The sequence below is a fragment of the Microtus oregoni genome, unplaced genomic scaffold (assembly GCF_018167655.1).
Source record: "Microtus oregoni isolate MIOR12 unplaced genomic scaffold, Mior012 000136F_ref0000326, whole genome shotgun sequence".
Lineage (NCBI taxonomy): Eukaryota > Metazoa > Chordata > Mammalia > Rodentia > Cricetidae > Microtus > Microtus oregoni.
This window is the reverse complement of record NW_024544786.1, coordinates 709,337-724,499: the sequence shown is the minus strand read 5'-3', so window position 1 is coordinate 724,499 and position 15,163 is coordinate 709,337. Positions and strand designations below refer to the sequence as shown.

The 15,163-nt window shown below is 45.9% G+C and overlaps 1 protein-coding gene across 1 annotated transcript in view; it reads left to right on the top strand.

Moving 5' to 3' along the window:
- Nucleotides 1-14,869, top strand: part of LOC121444666 (doublesex- and mab-3-related transcription factor C1-like) — a 65,584-nt gene extending 50,715 nt beyond the window's left edge. Inside the window, exons 11-17 of the mRNA XM_041646572.1 lie at nucleotides 8,999-9,194; nucleotides 10,964-11,108; nucleotides 11,415-11,473; nucleotides 11,823-11,959; nucleotides 12,982-13,048; nucleotides 13,225-13,444; nucleotides 14,401-14,869. The gene's annotated coding sequence lies outside the window, so the exon portion shown is untranslated. The remainder of the gene's footprint in view (nucleotides 1-8,998; nucleotides 9,195-10,963; nucleotides 11,109-11,414; nucleotides 11,474-11,822; nucleotides 11,960-12,981; nucleotides 13,049-13,224; nucleotides 13,445-14,400) is intronic.
- Nucleotides 14,870-15,163: the final 294 nt, after the last annotated feature.

Sequence of the window (15,163 nt, the reverse complement as noted above, 5' to 3'; positions counted from 1 at the left end):
GAATTGTTAAATTCTAGCTTTCCTCCATGGTGATCCGATAAGACACAGGTGGTAACTCCAATTCTTTTGTATCTGTGGATGTTTGCTTTGTTAACGAGTATGTGATCAATTTTTGGGAAGGTTCCATGAGATGCTGAGAAGAAGGTATATTCTTTCCTTTTTGGGTGGAATGTTCTATAGATGTCTCTTAAGTCCATTTGATTCATTACATCTGTTAGTTCTCTTATTTCTCTGTTAAGTTTCTGTCTGGTTGACCTGTCCATTGGTGAGAGAGTAGTGTTGAAATCTCCTACTATTAGTGTGTAGGGTTTGATGTGTGATTTGAGTTCTAGTAAAGTTTCTTTTACATATTGGGGTGCTTTTATATCAGGGGCATAGATATTCAGGATTGAGACTTCATCCTGATGAAGTGTTCCTGTTAAGATTTTAAAGTGTCCTTCTCCATCTCTTCTGACTGATTTTAGTTTGAAATCCATTTTGTTAGATATTAGGATAGTCACACCCACTTGTTTCTTAGGTCCATTTGCTTGGAAAACGTTTTCCCAATCTTTTACTCTGGGGTAGTGTCTGTTTTTGTGGTTGAGGTGTGTTTCTTGTAAACTGCAGAATGTTGGATCCTGTTTTTGTATCCATTCTCTTCACCTGTGCCTTTTTATAGGTGAATTGAGTCCATTGATATTAAGGGATATTAATGACCAGTGGTTGTTAACTCTGGTTATTTTTTTGTTGGTAGTGTTTGTGTGTTTCTCTTCTTAGAGTTGTGTTGGTGGAGAGTTGTCAGATGTCTGTGCTATTGTGGGTGTTGTTGGCTTCTTGGGGTTGAGGTTTTCCTTCTAGTATGTTCTGTAAGGCCGTGTTTGTGGTATTGTTTAAATCTGTTTTTGTCCTGGAATATCTTATTTTCTCCATTGATGGTGAAATAAAGCTTTGCTGGGTTTAGTAGTCTGGGCTTGCATCCATGGTCTCTTAGTGTCTGCAGTAATCTAGCCAAGACCTTCTGGCTTTCATGGTTTCCATTGAGAAGTCAGGTGTAATTCTGATAGGTTTCCCTTTATAAGTTACTTGAACTTTTTCCTTTTCAGCTCTCAATATTCTTTCTTTATTCTGCAGGTTTTGTGCTTTGATTATTGTATGGCGAGGGTATTTTTCTGATCCAGTCTTTTTAGAGGTGTTCTGTAAGCTTCTTGTACCTTCATAGAAATATCCTTCTTTAGGTTGGGAAAGTTTTCTTCTCTAATTTTGTTGAATATATTTTCAGGGCCTTTGAGCTGGTATTCTTCTCCATCTTCTACCTCTATTATTCTTAGGCTTGGTCTTTTCATGGTTTCCCAGATTTTCTGGATGTTTTGTGTAAAGATTTTGTTGTTTTTGCTGTATTCTTTGATCAATGAGTCTATTTCCTCTATTGTATCCTGATATTCTTTCTTCTATCTCTTGTATTCCATTGGTTATACTTGTCTCTGTAGTTCCAGTTCATTTACCCAGATTTTCCATATCCTACCATCTTTCAGTTTGTGTTTTCTCCGTTACCTCCATTTTGGTTTTCAAGTCTTGAACTGTTTCCTTTATCTGTTTGATTTCTTTTTCTTGGTTTTATTGGGTATCTTTGAGGTATTTATTAATTTCTTCTAACTTTATTTGTTCTCTTTCATTTCTTTAAGGGAGTTTTTCACTTCCTGTTTCAGGGTCTCTATCATTTTCATAAGGTTTAAAGTCGATTTCTTCTACTTCTTCTGGGTTAGGCTGTTCAAGTGTTCCTGTTGTGTGTTTGTTGGATTCTGGTGTTATCATGTTGCTTCTCAGGTTGGTGGAGGATTTCTAGCATTGGCGCCTGCCCACCTCTTCCTTCAAATTAGGTCAGCAGAGTCTTGGTCCAATCTTTGCTGTGTCTGACTGTGTACTTGGGGTTTTTCTTGGTCTGCCCTCTCTTAGGTCCCCTCAGCACTGGAGCTGGCTCTCAGATTCCCTCTGCCCTGAAGCAGGCTGAGTTGTGGGATCAAGGAAGCCACAGATGAAAAGGGGTGCTTGGGGCAGGCTAGAATGTGATAAAGAAAGTCAGCAGCCAAGCAACACCCTGCTGGATGGACAGAAAAGCTTAGGGAGTTGGAGGGGGCCTGTAAGCAGTTTCATTGGATCATGTGACTGAGGTGCCACTCGCTCACCTCTCTCAATCCTCTCAGCACAGGAGCAGGGCCTTTTCCCAGGCTCCCAGGACCTCACAGACAAAAAGGCAGACTTGGGGGGCAGGGTGGGGTACTACAAAAAAGCCTCAATGGCAGGGACACTCCCACTGGCTGGCCAACATCTCACCCCAGGAACAGGCAGAGTTGGGGGATCCAAGTGTCAAGTTGGGAGCATAGGCCCCTGCCCTTCTCATCTATCCCAGCCCCAAGGCCTGGTCTGGATTCCAAATTCCAGGGAGGGGTTAGGACTACTCCCCAGGGTATCTAAGTGATCCCCAAAAGAGGAACACGTGGTCTCCCTTTCTTCCTCCTGGGGGCCACATTCCCATGGCTGCCCAGTTCCCCGTTGGGGCCACCCGAGAGTGCAGAAGTCCCATTAAACCTGGATATTGCTTAATTTGGCTTGATTGGGAATTTTACGTCTGCTGGGAGCTCGCATTAGGAAATATTCCTAATATTTTTGGAAGTTCTGCCGAACTAGGGCAGGCCCTTTCCATGTGGCAGGCCACGTGTTGAAAGGCCCCTAGTCTACATTTCGAGATCTCTATGCTATGCTTAAAACAGGCTTCTGAGCTACAGTGGGTGTGTCTTGGTGAGTCCCTTTTCTTTTCTATGCTATAGGGTTTTGGGGGACCCATTCGTACTTATTTTTGTTGTTTTTGGATTCCTGCTGAAGTCGTGAGCTTATACCAGGAATTCGAGTCCCAGGTTGTGGTCAATTCTGCTTGACTGTGCTTTCCTGAGGAGGAGATCTGTTTGTATCGGGACTCCAGGCATCCAATCTCTGAACCCCCTTTTGGACCTAAGAGCCATCTTGGTGGACATGCTAAAATGGACCTAGGCCACATAGTTGGGCATAGACTCTAAAGTGGGCACTTATAGTTTAAAGCCAGTTCCTCTCTTGCCCCTGTAAGCCTCTTACAAAAATCTTTTTAAATTGATCCTGTCTGATACAAATGAACAGAGCTTACCTATATATGTCCATGGTTTTTGGGCTCTGTGCTCTTGCCCCCAACTTAGTAGCCAGTGTCTCACAGCACCAGAGGCACTGGCCCCTCCTCCACTTCCTCAAGCCCACACTTCCCAACCCCCTCCTGTGTAGCAACATTCTTTCCCCTCTCTTCCCAATTTGGAGGTCAAAGGTCAACTTCCACCTTCCCCTCCCCCTCCTTCCTCACTGCTCCACTCCTGGCTGCCTTCTGTGCACTGGGCTAGCCCCTCCCATACTCCCTTTTCTCTTCCAAATCGCTCTCAGGTAGAAAAGCAGCTAGGTTCCTTTTCTACTAATTATTCTGCTTCCTCAGTCAGTACTAGATATTGGGAAAGAGTTTTAAAAAAAAAGGTTGATGATGGTCCCCAAACTCCTATATAGGAATTGGTAAAAATGCCTTTAAAGTTTTTAATGCCCGAGAGGAATCACTGAGTCTTAACAAAAGACAAAGCTACATCAATCTACAGGCCCAGGCCCTAGCAACTGCCCTAAGGTCACAGGAATGGGAACAAGGGAAGCAAACCACAGGGATCTGTCACGTGTGGCCTAAATGGCCACATGGCATTATATAGCACTACACCTGCTCTGAGGTTGTGCCCTATCTGCTAGCAACCTGGACACTAGAAATCACAAGGCCCCATGTGGGCTTGTCCTCTATGCCAAGCCACGGAGGTCCGGCCTAATCACCATCTGCAAGTGAAACTGCCAATCTTCAAAAGTCTCAGCCTTACTGAGGATTGACGCTGCCCAGACTGGACATATCCTATAACCGTCTCTGAGCCTAGGGTCATGCTACAAGTGGCGGGTAAGTCCATTACTTTTGTTCTCACTCAGGCCTTAAGTTTCCCTCACCAATTTCAGCTATGGGGGTAGATGGGACCCATTCCTCCTCCCGGTGGTTGCGCACGCCTTTAATCCCAGCACTCGGGAGGCAGAGGCAGGTGGATCTCTGTGAGTTCGAGGCCAGCCTGGTCTACAAGAGCTAGTTCCAGGACAGGCTCCAAAACCACAGAGAAACCCTGTCTCGAAAAACCAAAAAAAAAAAAAAAAAAACCTTTGCCACTGCCTACCATCTTGCAGGACATTTTTTTTTTTCTCATTCGTTCTTAGCAATGCCTGCTTGCCCAGCACATTTACTGGGTGGAGATATTCTTAACTGCTTCCCCAAAGCTTTGTTCCACTTCTTGGAGCCCCTTTTAATCCCACTCATGTCAAAGATTCTATTTTACAGCTTCTCTTGCCAGACGTCTGCCCAGGCCAACCCACAAGGAGCTCTCCACATACACCAGGAGGGAAAAGATTGACAGGTTAATTTTACCCATATGCCTACTCATAAAAAATGCTGTTATCTCTTAACACTTGTGGACACTTTTACAGGATGGATAGAAGCATTTCCGTCTCCAGGGAAACAGCAGGTCTGATGGCTCAGGGTCATGGAGCTCATGTCCGAAGCTCTCAACATATCCTGGTCAATGGGACACATCAAACAATAACTAACCAAGCTCTCCATTGAACTCAGGTTATGTTGGCCCTCCCTTCTTCCCATTGCCCTGACTCGTCTAAGGGCCAGCCACCCCAAGTTCCCCTATGGGCCTCAGCACTTTTGAGTTGCTTTATGGCAGGCCCTTTCTTTTTAACCATCACCTCCCAGTTCAAACCCCTCCACTGGCAGTTTACCTACCTTACCTCTCTCTTTTAAGGTCCCTTCTCCATTCACACGCTGACAGTTGTCTTCCTGCCACCACACCAGTGGACCCGAATGCCCCTAATCCTGCCCTGCTCTCCCCAGAGGACAGAGTACTCCTCAAACACTTAACTCCTAGGTCTCTTGAACCTCGATGGACAGGACCTCACACCATAATGCTCACCAACCCCTCGACTGCCAAGCTCTTGGGACACCCATGCTGGTACCATCTCTCCAGGCTCAAGCAGGCACCTACTCAGGACACTTGGTCTGTCCAACAGACAGGACCTCCCACACTCCAGTTTTCCAGGATGCCACAATGAAGGGCGTACCTGCTCCTCATCCTGGCACTCTCATCTTGAGTGATAACAATTTTTTTCCTAGACCCCTGCCTTTTCATCTCCCCCAAGGAAAGGAACCGATGCCTGCCTTCTCAGGGATGACTGTTCATGGGATGCCTTTCCAGCCACATCTCTTTCTAAATGTGAACACCTGTCTCTCCCCTTCCCCACGCTGCCCATGCCCGCAGAAAGTAGGCAGATTTGAGTCTATGCCCTTTTTTCCCAAAAAGAGCCTAAGTGTTTGTCATAATTACCATTCCAATTTTCTGTCACCCCTATATCCAAAGAGTCTGGAATGTTAAAAAATTATGTGTCAATAGTACACATAATCTAGACTCTGTATATTTTTCATTTTTATGTGACTTATTATAATTTTTATTACTTCATTTTTTTTACGAATCTCTCTCTTGTCCCTCTTCTAAAGAGGTAGCTGCTGCCTCTCTCTGTTGACCCATCTTTCTCTTTTCTCCCTTTCTCTCTGACTCTCTCTTCCACCTTCTTCTTTCTTTCCCACTTTTCCCTTTCCCCTCCATAACCCAGTAAATAAACTCTATACCCAAACTCAAGAAATGAATCTCAGTTTAATCTTTTAAAATTAAATTTTAGTCTATGACACTACCCTTTATCCTCCTTCCCTCAAGCTTATATATATTTATCAAATCCATTGTGACCCATTTAGAGGCCTTTTTGTCTGAATCTGTCTATTGTATATCTGTAATCATTTTTTTTGACTAGGAGAGGTTTTTAAACTGTTAAGCAGGCATGGGTAGGATCACCACCACAGCTTTGGGTGTTGACTCCACTCCACTTGGCTTTCTAATGTGGCAGGATACCAGCAAGAGTTATGCTTACCTCCCCAACTTTGGCAAGTTTCTAAGTCCATGCTGCTAAAAATCATCAAGTAGCACACTGCTCATGAATCTCCTTTATCATAGGGTATCTCTGAGATTTTTGTCTGGGAAGAGCTGTGTGCTCCTGTGTTCTGGATGAATTTCAGTTCTGGTGTATTTCAAGCTTGGACAGCTCATGTTAAATCTACTGGCCAGAATATGATGTTCAGATGTTTTTAATGACTTATGGACAGAGAATTCCAGGTTTGGAATATTTGAGTGTTTATAGAATGGGGAGTTCAAATAGCAAGATGTTGTATGTGGCTTGTGCAGAACTATGTTCTGAGGTGCCATCCATTGGGTAATGAGGAGGGAAGTGATAATAAAGCACTCATAGAAGATACATTTCACAGTGTCTTGTGTAAGAAATAAAACCATGGGCTGGAGAGATGGCTTAGCAGGTCCAAGTGTTTACTGTTCTTCCAAAGCAGGCAAGTTTGGTTATTCCACTCACATCAGGAGGTATATAAGTTCCTCTAACTCTGGCTCCAGAAGGACTAATACTTTCTTTTAGCCTCCGTGGGCACCTGAACACACTTAATAAATGTGTTCGTGTGTGCCCATAGAAGCACACACACTCTACAGGTTCTCTTTCACCTGTGGTTGTGACACATCTGGTATAGCAGTGCCATTGTTTATTGAGACGCTACAAAGGATCTGACTGGGCAGTGGATAGATGAAGCAATAGATCATGGGAAGATGTACTTATCAATTGCTAATATTGAACAAACAACTGTTCACCCAGCACAATTCTTTGAAGAAGCATGCAAAAATACTTTATAAGAAGGTTTGAAAGGCTGAAATGGCAAGGTGAAGCCTCAATCCCTACAAAAACCTGGTGGAACTCTTATGCCATATAAGAGTGTATGGTTTAGATAAGAGAGTGTTCAATGTATTGGTCTCCAGGGGGCCTTCTCAAGCTAAAGAAGGAGAGAAAAATGGATCATTCCCCCAATTGTAGAACTACAGATAAACATTTTTAATGAAATTCACTTGAAGTTCATCTGGGAAATAGGGAGAGCAGAAGGCATGCATGAAAGGAGATTTGCATGGAGATATTAAGGGTGTCAGTGAAGAAGGGGAACTGCTGTCTTCTTCCCGCATGATCCTCAAAGGTTGTCCCCACCCCAAAACACCACCACCATCAGCAGGAAGAACAGGAGTTGCCCAAGTTCAAATCCCGCTTTCCACACGTCGTGCTCTATTCTGACCCTACAAATACGGTGCTCTACACAGTGTGTTCAAGAACCATTGTGAGCACGCCATGGGGCTCCTGCCTATAATCCCAGCACTCAAGTCTGAGGTGAGTGAGAGGACAGCCTGGGCTACACAGGAAGTAAAAGGCCATCCTGAGCTACATAACAAGATCATTTTTCAATGGATTTTAGGAGCTGGAGAGATGGGTGGCCAGTTCTAGAGACCCAGGTTTGATTCCCAGTACCCGTATTGGAAGCTCACAACCATCTACAACAAAATTTGGTCCCAGAGGGTCCACAAGGTCTTCCAGCTTCTGAGAGCACTGTACCCATGTGGTGCACAGACATGAATGGATGCAAGTCATACACATAGAATAAGACAGCAAGTCTTTAAATAAATTTTAAAACAGAGCAAAATAAAAAAAAAAGCCTAAGAAGCAACAAGCATCATGAAGTTAGGTAATATTCAGGGTAGCTACTCTAAAGTAATGAAGCTTCTGGTTCTAAATAGGGCCTGAGTACAAATTATTTCTATTTATCTGAAATTAACCAAAACACGGTTTGAATGTGGGTTATGTGTATGTGACTGCACACTCCCCTCTTGATGTGTGCATATTGGCGCCAGAGGTGGACTTTAGGTGTCTTGCTCAATCCCTCTTCACCTTCTTTCTTGAGACACTGTATTTCACTGAACCAGGATCTCACCTATTTGCATGAACTGGTAAGCAAGTCCCAGGGTTCCTCTAGTCTCTGCCTCTCCAATGTAGGGACTGCAAGATCGTTTCTCCACAGTTGGCATTTTTATATGTGTTCTGTGGTTCAAACTCGGGTCCTCATGGTTTCTATGTACAGACTGAGCTATCGCTCCAGCCCACACATGATGACTAATTTCGTTTGGTTTTTCAAGACAGGGTTTCTCTGTGTAGCCTTGGCTGTCCTAGAATTCACTCTGTAGGCCACCTTGGCCATGAACTCAGAGAGATTTGCCAAGCACTGCCTCTCTACTGCTGGGATTAAAGACATGTGGCAAGACAGACACCCAGGTTTAGCCCCCACGTACCTGACTTTGAAAAGTTAACAAGAGCTTTGCAAGGAGGTATGCTGAAAGTGCTGACACCTTGCATTTCCCGTGAAAAAGGAGGAAACCTGGGTAAAGACCACTAGGAAGGGCAAGTCTCATTTCTCTTCCCAGAGATGCTGGGTGCTAACATGAATCACTAGAAGTCAATGTGGGTCACAGAGCAACCATAAGGTCTGGACAAAGTCAGGATGAGGGGAGTAAATATGAAAGCTCATTGGTCCAGAACCATCATGGCCTGAGAAGAGAAAAAAGGAGGGATGGCAGCTCATTGGTTGGAAACTGAGTTGCTTGAGGAAGGACATGCATCTTCCTCAGAACCGAGCTCCTTGCTTCTGATCCGCTGGATACTGAGGTACCCACAGGGTGGCATCAAAAATAAGATCTGCCCATTCCTTGCCTGTTCTCCTCCCTCCACCATCTCTGGGAACCCAGGCTCTTTAGCTCTTTGCCTCCTTACTCAACTAAAGGGGAAACGCTGAAGACATCACTTACCCTGCCAACTCATGAGCATAGGTTGCAAGGGTTCCCAACTTCAGGAACCTGAAGGAGGCTCCTGCTCCTTTTGATGCAGGTGGGGCAGAAATGGATGGCTGGGTTTCCTGAGCAGAACCTGTATCTTTGAACTACTGTAGGATCCAGACAGACACATGGAGCATTTGCCAAGGAGGAGAAGAAATGTGTGCCCATGTGCCACTGTGAAATGTGGAGAAGCATCTAGAAGTCTGGCCAGAGGCTATGGCAGAAGGCATGGGTTTTCTGGATTGCAGAGGGAGCATGCCATCCTGAGATAAACAGCCTGGTGTGGAACTATCTCTTGGATTGAACATGGTATAACATTTGGACCTGTGTCAAAAAAATTACAAAAGATTTGTTTCAGTAGCAGAAGAATATAGGGGGAAAGGAGGATGGAGGAGTTTAAATGGAAGATTTCCAAGATTCTAGAGGACAATGGTATTTATTCTTGTTATTATTATTATTGTCTTTACTGTGGTTATTATTGGAGACAAGTTGTTCTGGTGTTATGAGTTGTCATCAGACTCACTATTCTCCTTCCTCAGCTTCCTGTGTAGTGGAATTTCAGGCAGGAGTCAGCCACGTTGGCTTGGGAAGAACATGATTTCATGAGGAGCAAGTGTTCAGTCACTTCCAAGGGGATCAAAGGAATTATTAAGATTAAAGTGGGGCTTGAGGATGAACCATAATCCAGAGAGAAGGGAATATATGGTATCCCTTGAGCTAATGACTATGTCCATTCACTTCCATGCTGGTGGTCAGAAGTCAAGTTAAATCAGGGCTCTAGGGAGACAATTAAACCAGGGATGCCAGTTGTCTTTGGCAGGGCACAGGACGAAGTAACAGAACAGAGAGTTGTGATTGCTGATGAAGATGTAGGAGCACCTGCCTGTGCCTCAAAATGTATGTGTGTGTGTCTGTGTGTTTCTGTGTGTGATGTGTGTCTGTCTGTGAGTGTGTCTGTGTGTTTGCATTTGTGTGTGCATGTGTGTGTCCATGTGTATGTATACATGTGTGAATGGTTGCATGTGTCTGTTTTGTGTGAATGTGTGTGTCTGCATATGTGTCTGTGTTTCTTTGCATGTGTGTGTCTATATGTGTTCATGTGTGTGTCTTGTGTGTATGTGTGTTTCTGTGTGTTCATGTGTGTCTCTGTGTGCATGTGTGTGTATGTGTGTGTTCATGTTTGGGTCTGTGTGTGCATGCGTGTCTGTGTGTATGCATGTGTGTGCATGTTTGTACATGTGTGTGCATGAGCATGTTCATTTGTGTCTCTCTCTGTGTGTATGTGTGTGTCTGTGTATGTGTCTCTGCGTGTGTGCATGCGTGTCTGTGTGTATGCATGTGTGTGCATGTTTGTACATGTGTGTGCATGTGCGTGTTCATTTGTGTGTCTTTCTCTGTGTGTATGCGTGTGTCTGTGTATGTGTCTCTGCGTGTGTGCATGTGTGTGAATTTGTGTGCTTCTGTGTGTGTGTGTGACTGTTTTAGGGGCCATGAGTGGTGATGAGCAGGGAAAGTCATGATTAGGCTTCCATGGTGCTTGAGTGAACAGGTGGTTAGGAGAAGGTGAAGTGTGAGAGAGACCTGTATGATGGAGAGTCTGAGTGACCAGGTAAAATGAAGGGTAAGACAAAGACCATGATACAAAGAAGGGAGAGAAAATTGGTCCCAGTCATGAGCAGGATGGAGGACAGGAAGAGTCTAGGCACCAGAGACAGAGTTATCTGTTAGCAGTGTAAGTGCACTGGAGGGTAGGAATTCCGGCAGCCATTTTGGTGACCTGCCCTAACTGTAGAGCCATGGAACATGGAACTTGACGAATGTTCTGTTTCCTACTGGACTCCTGAGTAACTTAACGCTGGACCAGATCACCAAAGAGGGGGTAAAACTTGGTCCCAGAGGACCTGTAGTTTGCTCTGACCGTGTCTTGCCATAGGATCAGAAGAAACTGGGGGTGTAACAGGTTTGTGCCTCTTCCAGATGTGTACATACACTGTCTCAGGTGTGTACTACCTCTAGGGCAGAGGCCAGGCCTCCTGCTGTATGTGTGACTAACTTGACTCTTTCAATCCCTACTTCAGGGACTCTAGTGGGGTCTTGTCTGCCGTGAGTTCTGTGAAGAACGTAGAATACACAGAGAAAGTGGAATCTCACTTGAGGCTATGGCTACTAAGGGCAACTCTCACGTGAATGTTAAGCAGGGTCTCGCCCAACCAGGAACCATGGGTGAGTGTCTCTGGCCATGGAGGGGTCTCAAGTGGCAGCAGTAATCCTAAATGCTTCCGTCACCAGCCATGCCACAGAGTTGTCACTCGACCTTGTACAAACCCTCCCTCCCCAGATCTAACCTGTTCAGGTATACTATCTGTGCCAAGTATCACGTTTTTACAGAAAGGAGAGACATTGTGGGTGGGATATTAAAAGGACTGATGGTGACCCAAATCCTCAGTTGGGGAGGGGGTGGAGTTAGGTACTTTCAAGGGAATATGGTGGGAAGGGAGACTCAGTCAAGCTCTGCATGGTCTTTTCCAGATGGGCAACAGGGCATCGTTCAGCAGCCTGAAGCCCTGCCTCACACAGTTGTGCAGCAGGTAAGGAAAGTAATTTGCTACGAGGAGAGTCTCTATGCCAGAAGTCACTGTCCAGACAAATTCAAGTGTGTCCTAAACTCTGAGATTCCAGCACCAATTCTCGGTGCATTGCGACCTTGGGAAGATAACTTCTCTTTGGGGCTCAGTGTCCTCCAGTAGAGGAATAACCAAAACATTGAGTCTGTGTGGCTGGTCACCAAGGTCTTGAGAGCCCTGCCATCCTCCATGGTCATCACCAAGGTCTTGAGAGCCCTGCCATTGTCCATGGCTGTCACCATTTTAATACAGTTCTGTCCCTTGAGTCCTGGTGTTCAGATTTGATCTTCAACGTGGATGTCTTTCTTTGCAGGACATCACCCAGGTGCCTCTGTTGCTACACTGGCCCACAGCAATTGTACCTCTGAACTATGTTCCAGCGAATTTGAATCCTCAAATGACCATTACTTTTTCATGGAATCCCAGCCAGCCGGTGACTATACCTTGCACGTGAGTACAACAGAGACCATGGAGGATGCTGTGGCTAATGGTACTGTCTCCAAACTCGAGCTTGGTGCTGCAGCATTAGGAGCAGCAAGAAGGAGGAACAAGAGAGGAAGGAAAACATGGAGCAAGAGGAGAGGAAAGAAAGGAAGGAGGAAGGAAGGGAGGGAGGGAGGAGGGAACGAAAGATGGGAAGGAAGGAATTAAGGAAGGAAGGAAGAAAGGAAGGAAGGAAGGAAAGAAGGAAGGAAGGAAGGAAGGAAGGAAGGAAGGAAGGAAGGAAGGAAGGAAGGAAGGAAGGAAGAAGGTAGGGACAAAAAGATCTAGGGGAATGACAGAGCTACATTTCAGCCTAACTTGCAAGAGAGGATCTTCCCAGATTTAGTATTTGCTGAACAACATGCTAGGGAAAGCATCCTTCTAAGTCACTCACTCCCTGTGGGCATGCTTGGAAAATATTCTACACAGGAGCATTAGAGAGGACAAGCATATTGCATACAGCAGGCAGTGGACTACAAAATGCTGATACTATCTATCTACGCTGAAATGAATGGACACGGGAGAAGGTTCTGCTGAAATCTGGAGTAATAGTCGAAAGGGCCAGAGAGGCCCAGGGAAACGTTTCTGGCCCACAGAGAATGTGTCTGCTAAATGAGCTCTCTTATCCTTCATGATCAGTGGGGAGTGGGCAAAGTGGAGGAAAGACCTAGTCTCTGCAGAGGACCATACTCTCATCTTTCCTGGTGCGGTGCAGATCAGAATAGCTGTTGGTCATCTTCAGTGTACCCGGGAAGGAGAGGGTTCACAAAAAGTAGTGTCTCTAGGAGGATCTAAGGAAGGAGGTTGGAGGGAAACCAGGTCAGGTAGTGTGAGGGTCCATCCGAGGACCAGGGGACTAGTGTCATTTGTCCTAGTGTCCACACTCATTCACAATCCCTCAGCCTAATCCCTCAGAGCCCCCGGCCCTCCATATGGTAGTTGTCATCCAGAGTGTTTAACCTCCTGGCTTCTCCTCTGCATGTTCTCAGGACCTCTAACATGATCTTGGAGCCCTGCATCTGCAGTATCCCGCTTGTAGTGCCGTCACACGACATGGTAAATGAGTGGGTCGAGGTTCTTTGAAGGGATGGGCTTGGTGGATGAGAGGAGGAGAAGCTCACAGAGATGGGTGTTTGGTGGAAAGGAATGGAGGCTGGAAGGCCCACTGTGGTCGGGGAGGTGTCTTGTCAGAATTCACTCTCTCGTATCTCTTCCATTGCATCTGTGTCCAGGGCCCTGGCAATGCCAACCAGACCAATGATGTCATCTCCACCCAGACCAATGATGTCGCCAACCAGCAGGGTCTTGAAGTCAACACCCAACTGCCAGGTGTTTCCAACCACGGTGCACTCCCTGCTGAGGGAGATAGGCAGAAGACATTGGAGGCTGCAGGGACACTTCTGATTCTTCATAACTCCCCTCAGGCCTAGCAGGAGACTTCCAGCATACCAGGTACCTGGCTCCTTGAACGAGGAACAGGGGGTGGACAGGGTGCGGAAAACGGAGGGCTCCTGACGAGATACTGGAGGCTAGAGTGGGTTAATTCATCAACTTGGAGGCCAGAGCCTTGAGCTCTTCAGTCTGATTAAGAACTGGTACCCAGGGTCTGCTCAGTACATCTTCGCTTTCAAGTGTTTTGCTCAACAGCAGAGGGCCAGTATCCTGAAGTCAAGAAAAGTAGGAGGCCTTCAAGGTGGCAAGTTCTTTATTGAGGGCAGGCCGCAAGCAAAGTGGAAGGAATAGGGCCTGGTGGATTGAATCCCAGCCCACAGTGGTGTCCCAGTCTGCGCCAGCCTGAGAAGGCCTGGGAAGATATGCGCAGGGGATAAGGGCCTCTAATGAAAGGAGATGGTCCTGTGGACTCAGGACACGTTCCATGTAGACATGGAACGATGATGCCTTCTGAAGCTGACTTTAGCCAGCACATCACAAGTCCATCAAGGAAGGAATCTGTGAGTGCAGAGGAGAATTTCACAGTCAGCGAGGCTGGAAAGAGGCTTCTGAGTAAAACTGGTCAATGAAGAGCACTGTGTGAATGGGAAGCCGCTCTGGGTGGATGGTGTGGAACAGGGGATGTGCAATGAAGCTGGAGAGCTTGCTTCTCAAAGAGGTCTACCTGGGTTCATGATGTAAGCTGTGCCAGAAACTCTGGGGCCAGGGCTGAAAGATGCAGGCTTCTTGTCAGAGCAAGGATCTTATTCAGAGATCTTGGCCTTGACCTGAAGGAACCTACAGCTGGGAGTGATGGTGGCACGAGTACTGGAGAGAAGGAGTTCAGGTAGGAACAGTTCTGTTCATCAGTCCCTGGGAAAATCTAAGAGCATTTGTTTGGTACATTGCGTGATGACAGGAGAGCCAGGCAGTGACATATTTGTGATCTGACTTTGCCTTTGCATGTCTTTCTGCAGGTCCTGATGGGGAGTGAAGACTACAGCTGTCCTGCCTCTGGATGTCACCGCTTCAGCCTACACACTCTGCTTCACCCAATGATACCTGAACATCTTGATAGCACCCCACTCTGGCCCTAAGTGAGATACAAAGCTGGGCTGCCATGGACTTCCTGTCGTTGACTGAATTTGCAACATAGTTCCTGTCCAAACTCATTATATCTTATTCTTGGGCCTTTATTTGAAGCACCTGAATCTTCCAGTGTGTCATAAAATCTGCACTGTGCTGGGCATTATCAACTCTCTGTTCACAAGATTCAGAGTCCTTAACTTGGCAGCCCTTTTTGTGTCTTCATTGTTTGCATATGCAAATAGTCCTAATGTAGACATGTCTTTGGATATGTCAAGGTTCTTCAACTGGGTTGAGTAACCTGTGTGTGAACATGAATAAAGTTTCATTGTTGTAAAGCACTGAGAAGTATAGACTGACTCTTTAAAAAACATACACCAGTATGTTCAGCGAGTCTGGTTTTATCCCAGGCCTTTTCAGACCCAGGCCAGCTGGCCTTGTTGAGTTCCCGATAGAACATCTCCATTGTCTCAGTGTGTGGGTGCACCCCTCGTGGTCCTGAGTTCCTTGCTCGTGCTCTCTCTCCTTCTGCTCCTGATTTGGACCTTGAGATTTCTGTCCGGTGCGCCAATGTGGGTCTCTGTCTCTGTCTCCTTTCATTGCCTGATGAATGTTAATATTCAGAAGGATGCCTATATGTTTTTCTTTGGGTTC